This window comes from Giraffa tippelskirchi, chromosome 4, assembly GCF_054371585.1.
Source record: "Giraffa tippelskirchi isolate mGirTip1 chromosome 4, T2T-mGirTip1v1.2.pri, whole genome shotgun sequence".
Classification (NCBI taxonomy): Eukaryota; Metazoa; Chordata; class Mammalia; order Artiodactyla; family Giraffidae; genus Giraffa; species Giraffa tippelskirchi.
The window spans coordinates 150,214,229-150,233,861 of NC_137278.1; the positions used below are offsets into that span (position 1 = coordinate 150,214,229).

The 19,633-nt window shown below is 41.5% G+C and overlaps 1 long non-coding RNA gene across 2 annotated transcripts in view; it reads right to left on the reverse strand.

Moving 5' to 3' along the window:
* LOC145545141 (uncharacterized) overlaps positions 1-18,187 on the reverse strand; it is a 523,562-nt gene extending 505,375 nt beyond the window's left edge. Inside the window, exon 1 of one of the 2 annotated variants that reach the window (XR_014081900.1) lies at positions 18,040-18,187. This is a non-coding gene — a long non-coding RNA (uncharacterized LOC145545141). The remainder of the gene's footprint in view (positions 1-18,039) is intronic. The other variant, XR_014081898.1, reaches the window with a different exon arrangement.
* Positions 18,188-19,633: the final 1,446 nt, after the last annotated feature.

Genomic DNA, 19,633 nt, shown 5'->3' on the forward strand with positions numbered 1-19,633 from the left:
AACAGGACAGTACCTTGCAACTTCAAATTTTACTATAGGAAACTCTGCTCTTGTCTCTGCCTGAGGTTCCCAACCCAGGATACATAAACGGACTTCAGGGAGTCCACCGACCTTCTAAAATTTCACATCATTGGGTTCTTTCTTAAGAGAGGTTCCATAGCGCTCACCAGATTTGTAAGGAAGGCATGATCCAAAATATACAGACTCTAATAGATAACATCACTTACAATTTCAGAACTTTTCTCAGCAATGTAATCTCTCCTAAGTATGAAACTTCTTTTGTGTAGTAGGTAGAAGTGTGTTTGTAAGTACACACAAATATTTTTCTCCATGCTAGCACATATTTACACTAGGATGTGATGAATGTATGAGTAGATGTTTATGTGGGTATGTGTGTATTATGGCTTCCCAGGTGGTGCTAGTGGTAAAGAACCTGCCTGCCAATGTAGGAGAAGTAAGAGACACAGGTTAGATCCCTGGGTCAGGAAGATCCCCTGGAGGAGGGCAAGGTAACCCACTCCAGTATCACTGCCTGGAGAATCCCATTGACAGAGGAGCTTGATGGGCTACAGTTCATTGGACACAGCGCATGAAGCATTAAGAAATTTTAAATAAAAGTAGATATGACTATCATGTAAAATGTTATAACACAGCATACTTGTTTCTATAACTAAGAATGTGTGTGCATGCTAAATCACTTCAGTTGTGTCTGCCTCTTTTGCGACCCTATGGACTGTAACTCAGCAGGCTCCCCTGTCCATGGAATTCTCCAGGCAAGGATACTGGAGTGTGTTGCCATGCCCTCCTCCAGGGGATCTTCCTGACCCAAGAATCGAAACCACATCTCTTACATCTTCTGCATTGGCAGACGAGTTCTTTACTGCTAGCGCCACTTGGGAAGCCCCATAATTAAGAATATGTACTCCTCCGATGATTATAAACACCTTGAGAGTAAAACTATGTTTCATTCATCAGTTATATAAACTTTCTGTTTAGCAGACAGTAGGTGCTCAGTAAAATAATGCTGAATAAAGTGAATTACCCAGTAGATCTGGTCTAAAATAAAAAAATGGAGTTTGTTCATGATCCTTTGATAATAGTATCAGAAATATATGAGAAGCTAGAAGAGATTACTATTTCTTTTGAAAGGTTTTAACATTGAGTATTATTGATATTTATAAAAATATACTCAGTTTAAAAAAAAAACTCATTTTACTCCACCATATGAGAAATATATTGAGATTTAGGAAGTCAGCCATACATTTCCTATACCATAAGCCAGCCACTGCTTTTCAATATATGAATTTTATACCACAGGTTAACAACAAATTCAGCTTGTTCACAAAATTTGACATGGGGAGTAGGAAGAAAGAAGCCCTGAAAGGGGGATTGTGTTGTATGTTGTATGTTAGTCACTCAGACATGTCCAACTCTTTGTCATCTCATGGTTTGTTGCCCACCAGGCTTCTCTATCCTTAGAATTCTCCAGGCAAGAATACTGGAGTGGATAGCCATTCCCTTCTCCAGGGGATCTTCCCGACCCAGGGATCTTCCCAAACCAGGGATTAAACTCGGGTCTCCTGCAAAGAAAGAGGTTTCCTTACCGTCTGAGCCACCAGGAAAGCCCTGGGTATAGACTCTGCCAAAAAAGGCCTTTGATCTTCTTGCCCTGTTTCTCCTAGTCTTCTTCATCCTCTTCCTTCTCCACCTGGGCCTCCATCACCTTCCTCTAGATACCCACAAGCACTAAAAATTCTGAACAAAAATTCAATCTAATTTTATTAAATCCACAACAAAATTTTAGATTTAAAAATATATCTATAGGGAATTCCCTAGTGGTTAATTGGTTAGTTAGTACTTGTTGCTCTCACTGCCAGGGACCTGGGTTCAATCCCAGGTCAGGGAATTAAGATGCACACTGGCCAAGTGTTCAGGCCAAAAATAAAATAAAAGTAAATAAATAAAATATATTTTAATTGTATACTTGGAAAATAACTTAAATTTCTAGTTCATTCTACTCATTCAACAGATTAGAAGATTGCCAACTATCATCCAACTAAAGATAAAAGAGTAGAATTTTAAAGTAATCTAAAATTTTTACCTCCACATGACATTTTCATGTTCTATTACTATGGATAAATTAATTAACCAGTAAGTACTGATTGATCCCTTGTGACAGACAATAAACCTGTATGCAGGTCAGGAAGCAACAGTTAGAACTGGACATGGAACAACAGACTGGTTCCAAATAGGAAAAGGAGTACGTCAAGGCTGTATATTGTCACCCTGCTTATTTAACTTACATGCAGAGTACATCATGAGAAACGCTGGGCTGGAGGAAGCACAAGCTGGAATCAAGATTGCCAGGAGAAATATCAATAACCTCAGATATGCGGATGACACCAACCTTATGGCAGAAAGTGAAGAAGAACTAAAGAGCCTCTTGATGAAAGTGAAAGAGGAGAGTGAAAAAGTTGGCTTAAAGCTCAACATTCAGAAAACTAAGATCATGGCATCTGGTCCCATCACTTCATGGGAAATAGATGGGGAAACAGTGGAAACAGTGTCAGACTTTATTTTTTTGGGCTCCAAAATCACTGCTGATGGTGATTGCAGCCATGAAATTAAAAGATGCTTACTCCTTGGAAGGAAGGTTATGGCCAACCTAGATAGCATATTTAAAAGCAGAGACATTACTTTGCCAACAAAAGTCCGTCTAGTCAAGGCTATGGTTTTTCCAGTGGTCATGTATGGATATGAGAGTTGGACGGTGAAGAAAGCTGAGCACCGCAGAAGACTCTTGAGAGTCCCTTGGACTGCAAGGAGATCCAATCAATCCATCCTAAAAGAGATCAATTTTGGGTGTTCATTGGAAGGACTGATGTTGAAGCTGAAACTCCAATACTTTGGCCACCTCATGCGAAGAGTTGACTCATTGGAAAAGACCCTAATGCTGGATAGGATTGGGGGCAGGAGGAGAAGGGGACGACAGAGGATGAGATGGCTGGATGGCATCACCGACTCGATGGACATGGCTTTGGGTAAACTCCGGTAGTTGGTGATGGACAGAGAGGCCTGGCATGCTGCAATTCATGAGGTTGCAAAGAGTCAGACACAACTGAGCGACTGAACTGAACTGACAGACAATAAGTTCACTGAAGCTCACGAAGAAAGATCACCAAGGACTCAGTGCTCCTGGAAAGTGGGGTTAGAGGGAGCAGGAGCAGCTGGGAAAGGTGGCGCCGGCAGCTTCACACAGGTAAGGCCATGCCTCTGTCATTCGTCTCACCGTGTACAACACAGTGTTCTGCATGTGGTACACTTGCAATCCTTGGTTAAATGAATAAACAGAAGCTGAAGAGATCAAGCACAAAAAAACACATCATCAAAGTCAGAGAAGTAGGAATGTGCATAGTATTTAAGAGAACTGCAAACAGATCAATCTACCAGGAAGCTTGAATAAAGTAGTGGGAGGTAAGCTTGAGAAACTGGTGCCTTTCCTCTGAACTTCCTACAGTATCCAAGGTTGACTTCTATTACATCTTTACCATATTGCACTGTGGATGATGTTTTACTTACTTGTCTTCCCTTCTAAAAAGTAAACACTTTACTTTGAGGGCAGGGACCATGATCTCCATCTAAATACACCCAAAGTTCACCACAGGGAATGGGCCAGCAAGATGTCAATAAACCTATACTGAATGAGTGAATTAATGAATCCATTTATGTTACCCTGTATAATGCTCACAATAACAGTGTATCATTGATGTCAGACTAGGCAGTCTGGATTTCATCTGGAGGGCAACGGGTATTCAGCATGTTTGTGTGGGAGTGTAATATAAATTAAATGGTGAAGATCAAAAGGCTAATGTCATTGCCTGGTATGAGCTGGTGGGCTGGGATGAAGGTGGTGGACATGAACACAAGTGGCCTATGAATGTGAAAACTACTGCATGTAACTACAAAATACACATTGATATGAACACCATGCTCCAAAAGCCACTAATATTCTTGTTCTATTGATCTGTTTCTAGCTACTACCTACATTATAAAAATATCTCTAACCAATTTGAATTCAAAATACTCTTGGCTCTTACCTTATTGTCTAGACCTTTTATTTTCCATAATACAATTATCTGGGGCATATTTATGCCATGTTCTCCATCACATATTTGAAGTCTGACAAGTACATTACAAATTTATTTAGAAGAAAAAAGAAAAGAGTTCTACTACTTAACCCAACAATTTTCATTGATTCTGTCAACAAAAGCATCATCAGACAATAGAAAAACAGATTAAATCAGGTCAACAGACAAAGTTTTAGAATAAGAAAACAGAATGTTCTAGCATTAAATCACATTAAAATTTTGATATGGAAATAAAAGAATGTTATTTTCAGTGCAGAGACACAGATCACAAACATCTAAATACTTTTAAAAGAACCTTAACTGGAATGTGTTTTTAAGGGCCTACACCATCAAATTTTTTTGTTCTGGATAACAAGTCTTTCATGACACAATGATCATCTAGTTCTAAAAGTAACCAAATTACAATCAAATTACTATGTCAAGGTTTAAGTAACAGAAATTATATAAAACCATCAATTTTGTTTTATATATTGTATTTCACAGAGCTAACTCAGTCTTAGTAAATCTAGTTTTGTTAAGTACCAAGAATAAACAGCTTTTGAGGGGAATATATTAGTTAGTAAGAATATTTATTGAGCATTTATTATATAACCAGGGAGTAAGTTAAACATTTTATGTAATCAATGTTATTTAATCCTCAGAACACCTTTGTGAAATAAGTATTATTACCCCCATTTTGGCTTCCCTGGCGGCTCAGGCAGTAAAAAATCCGCCTTCAATGCAAGAGACCCAGTTTTGATCCCTGGGTCAGGAAGATCCCCTGGAGAAGGAAATGGCTGCCCACTCCAATATTCTTGCCTGGGAAATTCCATGGACAGAGGAGCTTGGCAGGCTACAGTCCATGGTGTCGCAAAGAGTAAGACACAACTGACCAACTAGCACTTTCACTTTTTTCAGAGACAGACCCAGTATCACCCCAAGCAATCTGTTGGTTTTTTATTTCCTTGAATTTACCACCACAATAAAAATACTGTCTTTGGCACCAAATTCATATGCTTTCCTCAGTTCCATGTATTCCTCAAATCAATCTACTTAGTTCATACTCCAGCGTGGAAAACCTCCTGAGACGAGAGGAAGCCTGATAACTACAAAGGAAAGTGAAAGTTGCTCAGTCTTGTCTGACTCTTTGCAACCCCATGGACTATACAGTCCATGGAATTCTCCAGGCAAGAATACTGGAGTGGGTAGCCTTTCCCTTCTCCAGGGATCGTCCCAACCCAGGGACTGAACCCAGGTCTCCTGCATTGCAGGCGGATTCTTTACCAGCTGAGCCACAAGGGAAGCCCAGGAATACTGGAGTAGGTAGACTATCCTTTCTCCAGGGGATCTTCCCGACCCAGGAATTGAACCAGGGTCTCCTGCACTGCAGGCAAATTCTTTACCAACTGAGCTATCAGGGATACAAAAGAAGTTCATTAGAACTGTCAGGTTTTCAGTGTCAGAGCAGTTCTTGCACTCATTTGGGAAGCATAAAGGAAATTGAGGGGATGGAACCAGGCACGGCAAATAATCTCACTCTTTCACTGCTTAAGTATCGCTCAGAACCCCCTCTGACAGGTGAGTTCTGCCAACTGTACCTTGTTGCCAGGTGTTGCCTTTTAATGGATACTTCGTATCTTTTTTTTTTTTTGTGGTCATGCTGTGGGGCATGTGTAGCATTTGGGATGGTTCCCTAACCAGGGATCCATCCCAGGCCTCTGCAGTGAAAGCACTGAATCCTAAAAAGTAGGTCACTGGGGGACTCCCTACCTCGGTATCAAAGTAAAGCAAGTTCCTTGGCTGTAGTAGTTCTCAGGGTCCTTAACACACTCATCTCCAAGTCTGCAGCATTTTGCCAAGCTCATTTACGATCACGGGGGATGTCACAGGACTGTTGCCTCATGGAAAAAACTATAGGAAAGTTTATATATGAAAGCCTGCCCCAGAGAAAGACAGACATGGGCCAGGATTGCAGAGTGTATGGCAGGACCATCCCTCCAGAGGCAAGGCAGCAGTAGAGGAACTGGGGCCACTTGCAGTGGTGAGGGTAAGACCAGGTGAACCACTGTCTCTAGTGAGGGGGCCAAAGGCAGAGTTCTGAGCAATACTTGAGCAGTGAAAGAGTGGGCTTATTCACTTAAAAATTCCCTCTTAGGTTTAACTCCACTAGCAGAAGATAAACTCTGGCCTCAGGTCTTATGAATACCACCCTCTAAAGCTGCGCTGTCCTACGCAATGACTACTAGCCACCCAAGGCTACTGAACACTTGTAATGGAGCTAGTGCACACAGAGAAACTGGATTTTTTCTTTTACTTTAATTCATTTAAATTTAAATGAAAAGAGTGAAGCAGCATAAAATATTTTTCCATTAAACACAAACTTATTGTTTTAGTAGGACTATATTTCTCTTTAATCATTGAAAAATTAGCATCTGAATGGAAATTTATGCTATAAGTATATGTAAAACACACAGAATTTCAAAGTCTTAGTTCAAAAAATGTAATATATCTCATTAATTTTCATTTGACTGCATGATGAAGTGAAAATATTTTGGATATACTAGCTTAGATAAATTACTAAAATTAACCATTAATTTCCTTTTACTTTTTTCAGTGTGACTAAGAGAAAATTTATGGGCTTCCCAGGTGGCTCAGTGGCAAAGAATTTGCCTGCCAATGCAGGAGTTGCAGGTTCAATCCCTGATTCAGAAAGATCTGCTAGAGGAGGAAATGGCAACCTGCTCCAGTATTTGTCCCTAGAAAATCCCATGGACAGAGGAATCTGCTGGGCTACAGTACTTGGGGTCCCAAAGTCAGACACGACTTAGCAACTGAGCACAGCACACAAAAAAATTTAGTATCATGTGTGGCTCACATTACATTTCTATTGGGTAGTACTGCTTTAACTAAAGATCAGTCCCCTAAACCAAGTGTTATTTTCCCAAGTCAGTGATTACATCAGACGTCCTCCATAGTCTTTCAACGAAGCAATCCTAACTCATCAGCAGACTTTGGGCAAAAGTTTAAAAAAAAACAAAACGTAAACCAGTCAGAAAAACCCATTAGTTAGCATACTTCTGGACTTAAGTCATTTGATGGAATGTATTTTTCCTTTGCGTTCCTAGCACTAATTAGTACCTGTCAACAAAAGGTAATGTGTTTGAACTTTACAAGAACGCATAAAATCTGCATGGTATGACTTTTCTAATGGTAAGACAGGATCAAACAAATTTTCACCCAAAGAAAGATAGCTTAAATCCAGATCTAAAATACTCATTAAATTAAAAAGTAATTGCCCTTCAGGCTAAATCTCTGAACAGCATTTCAGTTATTTTGTTTGCTTCTATATTTAGACATCAGTCACTTCTTATCTTTAGCTTTAGTGATTACAACAACAACTCAAGAAAGAAATCAAGGAGGAGGTTGGGAAGGCCTATTTTGTATAAATTTTATTCTCAGCCTGGCCTACTAAATATGACAAGTATGTAACTAATATAACAAATATCACAGTCTTTGCCAACATTTTTGAAACTTTCTGGGATAAATGCACCCCTGTGTGCATTCCTGTATGTGTAGCCCTGTTTGTAGGACATGGCTTAGTCTCTCCTTCACCGCTGCTGCTTAGACAAGGAATTTGTATCAGAACAAACTGAGCCAATCAGAATCTCTTCTTGGAATTTAGACTGGGAATACATAAACTAGACTTTATTTGGTTTCTTATGAATGCTAGAGCTAAGCAGTCAGGAAAAAGAGAGGCTGAGACCAAGAGGTGCAGGCCACAGCATAATAAAATTATCTAGAATAAGACTGAGGACCCATGGCTGATTCATGTGAATGTATGGCAAAAACCACCACAATATTGTAAAGTAATTAGCCTCCAATTAAAATAATAAAAAAAAATAAAAAGACTGAGGAAAAATAAATGTGCCAAAAGAAGCAGAACCAAGAGATCAAACATTCCAGGAGAGTAAATAACTTTGGATTTGAATCTTCTAGTTCCTGGTTCCAGTGCCTTGCAACATATCTCTGTAATTATTACTCTACAGTTACTAGGGCTACTTTCTGGTATAGAATAATTCCTCTTTTTTGTTTGTTTCTAACCTAAGCTAATTTATATGAGTTTCAGTTTTGACAGGATAATTGATCCTTGTATTCATGAGCCAGGCACTGGAACCTGTTGTGAAATTAACAGGAAATTAACGTATACAATTAATATAGGAAATTATATAAATAAGATAAATAAAATGATAAAGAATATAGTACCCTGAAAGAAAAAAGAGTGATTATCTAGAAAAGATATTTTTTTATTGAATTAAACAAATATTGGTAGTTATACAACTCCTATTACTATATTGGAGAAGGCAATGGCAACCCACTCCAGTCCTCTTGCCTGGAAAGTCCCATGGATGGAGGAGCCTGATAGGCTGCAGTCCATGGGGTCACTAGGAGTCGGACACGACTGAGCAACTTCACTTTCACTTTTCGCTTTCATGCCTTGGAGAAGGAAATGGCAACCCACTCCAGTACTCCTGCCTGGAGAATCCCAGGGACGGGGGAGCCTGGTGGGCGGCCGTCTCTGGGGTTGCACAGAGTCGGACATGACTGAAGCGACTTAGCAGCAGCAGCAGCAGCATTACTATATTAGGGCTTCCCAGGTGGCTCAGTGGTAAAGAATCTGCTCGCCAATGCAAGAGATGTGGGTTGGATCCCTGGGTCAGGATGATCCCCCAGAAGAAGAAATGGCAACCCACTCCAATATTCTTGCCTGAAAATCTCATGGATAAGAGAAGCCTGGCAGGCTACAGTCCATAGGGTCACAAGGAGTCAGACACAACTGAGCAACTGAGCATGCTACATTACTGAGCATGCTGTATTCTACTATATTAAAAGTAGGAAAAGGAGAAAATAAAAACAGGAAGGAGAAAATAAAAGAGGAAGAAACAAGTCACCTCTTGACTTTTCCTTCCTTCAGCAATCCCTATTCTTCCTTGTTTTGTTTTTGCTTAAGTAAGTAAGTGTTAGTCGTTCAGTCGTGCCCGACTCTTTGCGACCCCATTGACTGCAGCTCACCAGGCTCCTCTGTCCATGAGATTTTACAGGCAAGGATACTGGAGTGGGTTGCCATTTCCTTCTCCAGGGGATCTTCCCAACCCAGGGATTGAAACTGGGTCTCCTGCACTGCTGCTGCTGCTGCTAAGTCGCTTCAGTCGTGTCCGACTCTGTGCGACCCCACAGACGGAAGCCCACCAGGCTCTGCCATCCCTGGGATTCTCCAGGCAAGAATACTGGAGTGGGTTGCCATTTCCTTCTCCAGTGCATGAAAGGGAAAAGTGAGTGAAGTTGCTCAGTCGTGTCCGACTCTTAGCGACCCCATGGACTGTAGCCTACCAGGCTCCTCCATCCATGGGATTTTCCAAGCAAGAGTAAGAGCTCAACATTATATAAAGTCGTCAAAGGAATCAGCAGGTAAAAAGCATTGATCCTGATATGCAGGGAATTACAATTTAGTTATCAAGATAATACCAAAATCAGAGTCATTACCTCGACCTAGAAGACTGGAATGATTTTTCTTAGATCTGAGTCTTAGAAAAGGGTAGATCTCATAGTAGTCAGGTTCACTAGAGCAATAATAAAAGTGCACTCTGGATAAAATCAGATCCATAGCCAGATGGACTATCCAAATTATCATCAAAGTAGAGACAGATCCACAGCCAGGAATATAATACTGAGTTTTAAGTCTAAAGAGAGAGTTAGAGATGGAAAGACAAGAAAGAAACCTAGGTATAAAGCTGAGAGGATGCAAATCATAATAAATATGAAGGAGGAGCAGACCCAGGTCAGTAGATTAGAACAAGATCATGACTAGCAAGAGCTAATAAGCACCCTGTCGTTTGGCACTGAATAAGAAGTCCACTTCTTGTTTTGTTTTTGCTTAAGATCCTCCAATAAAAGGCAAGCCTTCTTCTTATTCAGTGCCATTTTGATGGTCACTCAAAATGAAGGTGAATGGTTCTGACAATGAATGGTGTCTGAGCTACAGGAAGTCCTGAGTCAACCCATAATCCCATACTCCTCACCAAGGCAAAGTCTGCCTAACCAACACTCTCCCTACATTGAAAGCATAGCTGAATGTTTGTGATTTAGTCTAGTATTGGCATCCCAGGCGGCACTACTGATAAAGAACCCACCTGCCAATGCAGGAGACATAAGAGACATGGGTTCAATCCCTGGTCTGGAAGATCCTCTGGTGGAAGGCATGGCAACCCACCCCGGTATTCCCACTCCGGTACTCTTGCCTGAAGAATCCTCACATACAGAGGAGCCTGGCAGGCTACAGTCCGTAGGGTCGCAGAGTCAGACACAACTGAAGTGACTTAGTATACACACATGTACTAATGTTTGATCATCTAGTACAACCCATTAATTTTTTGTTTTTTAAAAATGCTTCTATGTATTTATTTGGCTGCGCCGAGTCTTAGTTGTTGAACACAAGATCTTTCATCTTCATTGTGGTATGTGACATCTTTTAGTTGTGGCACTTGGGATCTAGTTCCCCAAGCAGGGATTGAACCCCAGGCCCCTGCATTGGGACTGCGGAGCCCTAGCCACAGACCACCAGGGAAGTCCCCCAACCCATTAATTTTAAAGACAAAGCTTTTAAGGACCAGAGAATTTATATAACTTGATCAAAGCCATACAGCTAGTGGCAGAGTCAGGATTAAAACCCAAATTTCCAGATTCTTAGTCCAACTCTGCCATGTTGAAAACTTTCTTTTTCTTTCTAAATTGCTCTATCAAAAGTTCATTTTTAACTTTTAGTCTCTGAGCAGGGAGTTTTCCATATCAAATTCTCCTCAGTTCTGCATACCTTAATATTCGCTCATTATCCAAAACAACGGGGCTTCCCTGGTGGCTCAGTGGTAAAGAATCCACCTGCCAATGCAGGAGACTCGAGTTTGATCACTGATCTGGGAATGAAATGGCAACCCACTCCAGTATTCTTGCCTGGGAAATCCCATGGACAGAGGACCCTGGCATGCTGCATTCCATGGGGTCACAAAGAGTCAGCCACCACTTAGTGACTGAACAACAACAACAGTGCCCAACATTAGACCTGGTCTTCTCTCTCTCTAGGTATAGAGAGAACTAAAAAAAAAAAAAGGAGAAAAAAGTAAGTATGATTTAAATAAGAGCAGGAACAAGGGAGGAGATCCTGGGAAAATAAAGATCATCCCTGAGAATGTGATGTATGCAAGCCCAAGTCTTGCAACAGTAACGAGGGGGAGAGAGAGAGAGAAAGAGTTGGGAAGAGAAAGGGAGAGGCAGAGAGAGAGAAAGTTGCTTCAGTCCTAGCCTTCAAATTACAAAAGAATTCTAAGAGCTCCTCTTCACAAGTATAATCCTCCCAACACCTCCATCCACATAGCTAAATAAATATTTATTTGAGAGACAGAAATGCCAGTGGTTAATATTGCTTGACCACTGAAATATATCTGGAATTTTAAGAAATGGAATCCTGCCCAATAGGTGTCCTATTGAAATGCAGTAATTTTTTTTAGACTTTTCCTATTTCTTCCTGTTTTAGAAGTCTCCAGAAATCTTTCTTACACAATGGCTCATTCTGATGTTGATATCTTGCAGAACCATGACTTTGCCCTGGTCTTTTCTTCCCTCTGTGGTTGCTCTGTCCCTCCTCCTCTCAAGAGTTCCCTCAAGCATTTCCCCACAGAAGTAAACCAGACATTCCCCTCTCTTTCTTTTTAAAAATTTACGTCTTATCAAATTAATATGTGCATAATGTTTTAATCCATTAGAAGTAACCTGTGTGTGTGTGTGTATGCACACGTGCTCAATCGTGTCCAATTCTTTGTGACTCCATGGACTGTAGCCCACCATGCTCCTCTGTCTATGGAATTTTCAGGCAAGAATACTGGAGTGGGTTGCCATTTCCTACTCCAGGGGATCTTCCCAACCCAGGAATCAAACCCACAACTCTTGCATCTCCTGCGTTGGCAGGCGGGTTCTTTACCACTAGCACCACCTGGGAAAGCCATAGGGACCATAATAATAAACAGCAGTCCTCTGCCTCACACCTTCCCACCAAAGGCCTGCTTCACTCTCACTGATGACCTAACTGCCCATTTTTAAATAAAAACAAATCTTCAGAAAAAGTGGTATACACACACACACATACACGGAGATGTATTCAGCCATGAGAAAGAAGGAAATCCTGCCACTGTGACAACACAAATGGACCTTGGAGGCATTATGCCAAGTGAAATAAGACAGGTAAAGACAAATACTAATGGTATCACTAATACACATAATCTAAAAAAAAAGTCAAACTCACAGAAACAGAGAGTTAAAAAGAGGTTTCCAGGGGCTGGGGGCATGGAAGAAATACAGAGAGGTTGGTAAAAGAGTTCAAACTTTCAGCAATATGATGAGTACGGTCTGAGGATCTAATGCAAAACATAGTGACTATGACTATAGTTGATAACACTGTATTGTATAAATGAAATTTGCTAAGAGAGTAGAAGTTTTAAATGCTCTCACCAGAAAACAAAATAGAAGCAAAACCCCAGAAATTCCACAAGCCCCCATCCCATCTCCCCCCTACCATGGTTTCTCCTGTTACTCTGGATGAGCTGGGATGAGGCCAGGCCCCAGTCTATGCACTAGACCCATCGCTTTTCATTTGCTCCATGCCAACAATACTCCCCTCTCTCTCTCTTACAACATTCATTTCTTCCCTTTCTACTGAAATGTTCCCATTAGCACATAAACATGCCATTAATCCTTCCACGTTAAAAAAAATGAAGTTTATCTTGACCCCCTCTGCTCCCTCCAAGTTCCACTGCTTTTCTCTTGTCACACACGTCCACAAAAACTACCTGAAACAGTTGTCAGCACTCACCGTCTCCCATTCTCTCCTCCGTCCTCTCTTGAACTCAGCTGCAGCCAGTCTTTCATTCCCCCACCCCTACTCCACTGAATTTGCTCTGATCAGGTTAATAAGGACCTTCTGTTGCCAAATTCCTCTCCTAACTTGATCTGACAGCAGCTTTTAGCACAGTCAATCGCTCTCCTCCTGTAAACAGCCCCTTCACTTGGCTTCCAGGACACCATTCTCTCCTGGTTTTTCTCCTCCTCTGTCTGTTCCTTCCAAATCTCTTTTGCTGCTTCCCCTGACCTTTCAGTGCTGCAGTTCCTTCAGGTTCAGTCCTAAGACATCTCATTTTACCTGCATGCATTCCCTGCACCATCCCATCCCAAGCCTTTAAATCTGTCTGTGCATGGATGACTGCCAAATTTTTATCCCCAATCCAAATCTGTTCCCTTAAACTCCAGACTCATCTCTATCCAAATGTCTATTTGATATCTTCCCGAGGATGCCTAAGAGACATCTCAACTTGGATTCATCCAAACCCAAGCTCCTGATTTTTCCCCTGCACCTACTCTTCCAGCATCTGCTCCTCTCCCCATCTCACTTGATGGTCCTTCATTCTTCCAGCTGCTAGGACAACAACCAGAGAGTTGTCATTAAATTCTTTTTTTTACATCTCATACCAAATCCATCAATAATTCTTGTTAGATTTACCTTCAAATTATATCCAGAATTCAGCCATGTCTTACCACTCTTACTGTTACCACCTAGATTAGTTCAGTAGCCTCCTACCTAAAGCCTCCCTATCAATAGCCTCCCACACTTCTGTCCTTGCTTCCTCTCAGTAAAGTCTTCACACAGAGAGGCCCTTTGAAAGCACCAGCCAGGTCACATTCCTCTTGTGTGTGCAATCCTCCAAGGGCTTCCTCTCTCACATACGGCGCAAGCCAAAGCCCTTACTGAATCCTTCCGCGCTCTTTCATCTAGCCCTCCGGTGCCTCACTGCACTCACCTACTTCTCCTCTGATCTCCATCTTGCTAAGTCCTCTTCAACCACAGTGGCCTTCTTGAACTTCTAAACATTCCAGGCATAATCCCACTTCAGCATCTTTGTGTTAGCTGCTCCTTCTGCTTTGTGTAGATATTTTCTGTGAAGAGTTCCCTGGCTGTGTTGTCTAAAATTCAGGCTCCTTTCCTGACATGTCCTATTACCTCTTGCTGCTTTATTAACTTTTTTCCTTGCCATTTAGCACTGTCTAACATACTAAATACTTTGTTATCGTGTTTACTGTTGGTCTTTCTCATTAAAATATAAGCTCCATAACAGCAGGGACTCTCTGTTTTGGATTTCTGTTTTTCAGGCACTCTGAACAGTCCCTGCACACAGGAACTCAATCCTGGTTGAAGTCATATAATATTACAGTTCTCTAGTTCATAGACAGAAACTGCTACACACGCACAGAAAAACTGACACTGCCCATGTTAACTGGTGGGTGAGGCTTGAACTGGAACTTTGGAGTCCTGACTCCCAAGGCTGAGTTCTTTCCATTCTTCCAAGATATTTTCCACCATCGGACTTAGAATTTTTCACATAAATGTCTTTCAATAACAAGAGAAATCTGTTGCAGCTAGAAAATGAGCAACATTTTCCTTTAATACACTTAGATTATGCTCCATATTTACACATTTACATGAAAACAAACATACAAGGATGATCGTTGCAACATTCCATGTAAGAGTAGAAACGGGAGAATCCCAAAACGCCACCAATAGAGAACAAGTTAAATAAATTATGCTGCATTCAAGCAGTGGAATACTTCTACAGGCAAGGAAAAGGTGGAGTTAAGTCCATAAGTACTAATTAGAAGCCATATCTCCGAAATATATTACCTGTGTACAGTTTCTTATCCACAATTCCAAAATCCAAAATACTCTAGAAACTATAAGGTTTTTTGAAACACAACTGGTGTTGAAACCTGGTCAGTCCTAAACTCACCTGACAGCAAGTATTCACCTGTCTTGACATGCAAAGTCATAACTGATCTCACGTGGTGTGAATAGAATATTCATGCTTCCCAGTACCAGTATGGGATGCTGCCTCAGACCACACCAGCTATCACATGATATTTGGTATATGCACTGTATTGCTACTCTACTATCTCTAATCATTGTCTCTATTCCAAAAGATTCTGAACTCAACTCCATTGGCCCCAAAGGCTCCCAACAAGGAATTACAGCCTACATTAAGTGGACAAATACAGAAGATTAACCAATTTGCATGAAAGATACAGACAGGTTTAGGTCTGGAAATTCTGAAAAGAGTATGTCTTTTTTTATAAAGAGTATGTCTTTCTTATTTCTAAGGAGTGGACCAGAAGGCAATGTTGAACATCTGTCATCACAGGAACAGGCTCATCTCCTGGGGCAGCAGGAGGCAACTCTGGGTCTCTCTCTGTAGGGCTGCCATGACACAATTCAGTGTCAAGCAGCTTGCATCCCTTTTTGTCTCAACTAAATGGACATGACGGAGCGACTAAGCACAGCACAGGACACCAAGGTCACAAGCTCTAGCAAGAGAAGCTGATTGACCCATCTTAAGTCATAACCCCTGTGGATGGGGGCAGGGTAGAGTGGTGTGAGGAAGCCTCCTTTGACTGGTGGTGCAGAGGGCACTTCCTGGAGGCAGTGCTAACACTCCTACAGAAACAGATGTGAATGACCTGCCGGGCAGACAACTAAACAGATGTCAGCAATGCATAGACTATAAACCTACCACTAGCTACTTGTCTATTATTATTAACTGGGTAGAATCCTTGATTCCTCTGGGCCTCTACCCTCTTACAGCTCTTAACAGTTTACTGATGGACTAGACACAATGTTGCTCAGACTTGAAGATGTGTACAAACCACCTAGGGATCTTGTTAAAAACACAGACTCTGATTCAGCAGGTCTGGGGTGGCTTGTACAACCTCTCAGGTGATGCTCAAGTTGCTGGTCAACCAGCCTACACTTTTCATTAGCAAAGCCCTAGTGGACTCTGCTGTGGCTTGTAGGTGATGAGACGCTAATAAGGCAAAGTGAGCAAAATGTGAGCTTTGAATAAGCTACTTTTTAATAGTGAGACATGGTTCAAAACTTCCTTTGTGGCCCAGTATATTGCAAACATTGAGAGTAGAGACAGAGTCACTAATGGGGCTTGTCCTATGAGAAAGCAAGCAACTTTCATTTCACCATTAATCTAACCATTAAACAATAAACCAAAAATCTGTCCATATATCACTCTGAAGTATAACCTAAGAGCCTTACCATCAACCATTTAGGTACTTAAGAAACAAATGATTCTAAGTTTGGCTTAGAGCTAATATAAAAGAGTCACTTATCAAGGTCTTCATAATTAATGTAAACTTCAGGGAATTTTCTTGAGCTACAGACCAATTCACCGTCTAATAATACCAGGATATTAACCAACAGAATTTAGCTTGGGAGACCCCTGGGGAAGGCCTAGGTTTTCATTTATGGCTGTTCAGAGTCAAGTACACAGACAGGTTTCAATAAATAATTAAATATAATGGAACTGGGAGACTCTAAAGTGAGTCGAGTACAGTACTAAAGGTATCACAATGAGTTTGTTTATCTAAGGTTGTGCCTACATTAGGAAGTCCAACACTCCTCTCACAGGTTTGATGGTGTTTCCTCTACATTAGATATAATTTTAGAAGTACTCTCACATCAGACATTTTCCAAATTATACTTTCAGACTAGAAACCACATCAGAAATGTGAACTGACTGCCACATTAATTACCTTCAATCAGACAATCCCCCCTCTGTCAGGTTTCTTCCATCCTGTGTCCGTTCCCTGGCATTACACTGACATGCCTTGGGAACCTGGGAGGCTGGGAGAACCAAATAAGATAACTACCTTCTAATGACTGAATAGGACACAATCCTGGATGTTTCAAGTTCTAATTCACCTGAAGGACACAAAGCAGTTGACATGTTTTTTAATCCTCAAAAGGCAGCATCTTGTCCCAAGTGGACAACTTAAAACCTCAGGTAGGGGACTTCCCTGGTGGTCCAGTGATTAAGAATCCACCTTCCAATGCAGTTGATGAGGATTTGATCCCTGTTCAGGGAACTAAGATCCCACACGCTGAGAGGCAACTGAGCCCAGGCAGCACAACTAGAGAGAAGCCCACGTGACACAGGGAAGGCTCCTGCATTTCACAACCAAGACAGGGGACACAGCCAAAAATAAATAAATATTTTAAAAGGAAAAAAAAGTCAGGTACCATGGGACACTAGACAATGAGAGCTAAAAATAACTAATAAAAGGGCTCCAAGTAATAAGAAACAAAAATTTTTAAATGAGTAAACATTTAATATGACAAGTGATAACAAGGAGCATCTGGAAGCACTCAGTCCAGAAGGCAAGCTTTTCCCACTTAAAACTGGCAAACCCTCTGTCACTGGTTACAGCAGAAATTTCCAGAAGGCTACTGAAGTAACCAGAGCAACACAACGGGGTCTGTTGGAGAAGTGGTGCCCATCCAGCTGGTGAAGAGCAGAGGGCATTTCCCATCACTCACTTAATTTTCCACCTTATGGACTGTAGCCCTCCAGGCTCCTCTGTCCATGGGATTCTCTAGGCAAGAATACTGGAGTGGGTTGTCATTCCCTTTTCCAAGGGATCTTCCCCACCCAGGGATCGAACCCGAGTCTCCTGCGGCTCCTGCACTGCAGGCGGATTCTTTACCACTGAGCCACCCAGGAAGCCCTAACTTTCTAGTACGTAATTGTTACTAATTCTAATCGCAATGCTATGAGACTAAATTAGTTCTCAGGAACTTATTAATCTTCCACTTGGAAATCTGTTCCCTTTGACTATCGTCTCCCCGTTTCCCTTACCCCCAGCCCCCAGTAACCACCATTCTGCCCTCTGTTTCTACAAGTTTGGCTTCCATAGACCCCACATAAAAGTAATATCGTACTGAAACCGTGCCCCATAACAGTAAGGAGCCGCTCACCAACAAAGTCCTGAGCTCATCTTACAGGACAGCAGATAAGGAAGCAGGTTCGTAGACTCACCGTCACTTCTAACAGGACAAAGTTGGCTGAAGCCGCTTGGAACCAATATGGCTGATTGGAGTCTGCGCAGAGTAGGCTTGGTTGTCTGACAGGGGACTTTCTGACATCACAGCCGGAATTCCCTTGCTTGTTTCGTATCAGTTCCCTTGAACTTAACATCTGAGACCCGTGAAGACTGCGCATGTGAACCTATCTTTCCCTCAAACTTCCTAACCAGCCGCTTCCGCCGCCCCTTTTCTTCATCACCCAAAAGCCCTAACCCTTAAACTACCCACCTCACCTTGCTGTATTTGAGCCCTGCCTCCTGTCTCCTTTCAGGTTAACCTCTGCAATAAAGTTGGCCTTTCTTTTTTTTTTTTTTAAGTATTTTATTTTATTTATTTATTTTTTTATAAATTTATTTATTTTAGTTGGGGGCTAATTACTTTACAATATTGTAATAGTTTTTGCCATACATTGACATGAATCAGCCATGGGTTTACATGTGTTCCCCTTCCTGGACCCCCCACCCACCTCCCTCCCCATCCCATCCTTCTGGATCCTCCCATTGCCCCGGCCCTGAGCCCTTGTCACATGCATCGAACATGGAATGGTGTTCTGTTTCACATATGATAATATACATGTTTCAATGCTATTCTCCCAGAACGTCCCACCCTCACCTTCTCCCTCAGAGTCCATAAAATTGTTCCATGCATCTGTGTCTCTTATTCTGTCTCGCATATAGGGTTATCGTTACCATCTTTCAAATTCCATATATATGCATTAGTATACTGTATTGGTGTTTTTCTTTCTGGCTTACTTCACTCTGTATAATGGGCTCCAGTTTCATCCATCTCAGTAGAACCGATTCAAATGTATTTTTTTTAATGGCTGAGTAATATTCCATTGTGTATATGTACCACAGCTTCCTTATCCATTCGTCTGCTGATGGACATCTAGGTTGCTTCCATGTCCTGGCTATTGTAAACAGTGCTGCGATGAACATTGGGGTACACGTGTCTCTTTCAATTCTGGTTTCCTCGGTGTATATGCCCAGCAGTGGGATTGCTGGGTCATATGGCAGTTCTATTCCCAGTTTTTTAAGGAATCTCCACACTGTTCTCCATAGTGGCTGTACTAGTTTGCATTCCCACCAACAGTGTAAGAGGGTTCCCTTTTCTCCACACCCTCTCCAGCATTTATTGCTTGTAGACTTTTGGATAGCAGCCATTCTGACTGGTGTGAAATGATACCTCATTGTGGTTTTGATTTGCATTTCTCTAATAATGAGTGATGTTGAGCATCTTTTCATGTGTTTGGCCTTTCTTTTCTTAGGTTCTGAACTCGATACCTGGCAAGCACTTTGCTAAGTATTGAAACTGTATGTCTTTCTTTGTCTAACAGCTCACTTAGCATAACGCCCTCAAGATCCATCCCTGTTGTCACAATGGCAGGATTTCCTTCCTTCTCATGGCTGAATAATGTTGTTTAGTTGTTAAGCTGTGTTAGACTCTTTTGTGACCCTGTGAACTGTAGCCCACCAGGCTTCTCTGT